Source organism: Alligator sinensis, unplaced genomic scaffold (assembly GCF_000455745.1).
Source record: "Alligator sinensis unplaced genomic scaffold, ASM45574v1 scaffold1369_1, whole genome shotgun sequence".
In the NCBI taxonomy this organism is placed as follows: domain Eukaryota; kingdom Metazoa; phylum Chordata; order Crocodylia; family Alligatoridae; genus Alligator; species Alligator sinensis.
Window position 1 is genome coordinate 391,076 of NW_005842875.1, and position 880 is coordinate 391,955.

The following is an 880-nucleotide window of genomic DNA, read 5'->3' on the forward strand; positions in this document are numbered from 1 at the left end:
CTGCAGCTCTCGGCATAGATACTCTCTGTATATAGACGTCTTCTGCTTCTATGGACATAAATAGGGTCACTTTAAAAATACGTGGGCTGTCCTATGTACACTATGTACAGCGGGGTGGCAGGGGCAGGGAGCTCGTTGCCCGCGGGGTGCCACTGTTCACGCAGGGGGGCACAAGCTAGCCTGTGCCTAACCCTGGCCCTGCCTCGAGGAGCTGGGGCTCCCCAAGACCCTGAGGCCTGGCGCACGGAGGCTCAGCCAGGGCCCGGGGCAGCTGGCAGACCCCGGGGTAGGGGCCTGGTGGTGCAGGCTGGAGGGGCCAAGCTGAGGCTGGGAACCAGGCCCAGCTGCCCAGGGCAGAGGACGTCCCGGCCCTGACTGGGGCGGCAAGGGCCGGGGCTGAGCAGAAGCAGTGCCATGCAGGGGGCTGGCTGGGGTCCAGGAGGCGCCGGACCCTGCGCGGGCATGGGGCAGACCCTCTCCCTGGGGGTGCCGGCACACAGGGTGGGCACAGCCTGGGCACAGGTGTGTGCACGGGCACCATGTGCACCTGGAGCCGGGCCGAGCTGCCAGCCCTGCCGTGCACAGGCCGTGGAGCGCCCAGTGCCCAGCCCCGAAGCCAGGGAGGCGGCTGTGGGGAGCCAGAGGGGTCTTGGCCCAGCCGCCACTTTCCCCCAGGCCGAGGAACCAGCTGTGGGGAAGCAACGGTGCTCTCTGCCCAGAGCGCTGGGCCCTGCCCGTCCCCGCCAGCCCCTCCAAACTGGTGCACAGCGACGGCCTTGTGACTGGGCCCCGCTCCCTGGCTCAGGCTGCTGCGGGCCAGGGGGTGCTGGCGAGGAGAGCGTGCTGGTGGCCGCGCTGTCCCCCTCGGCGCCGCCTGGGA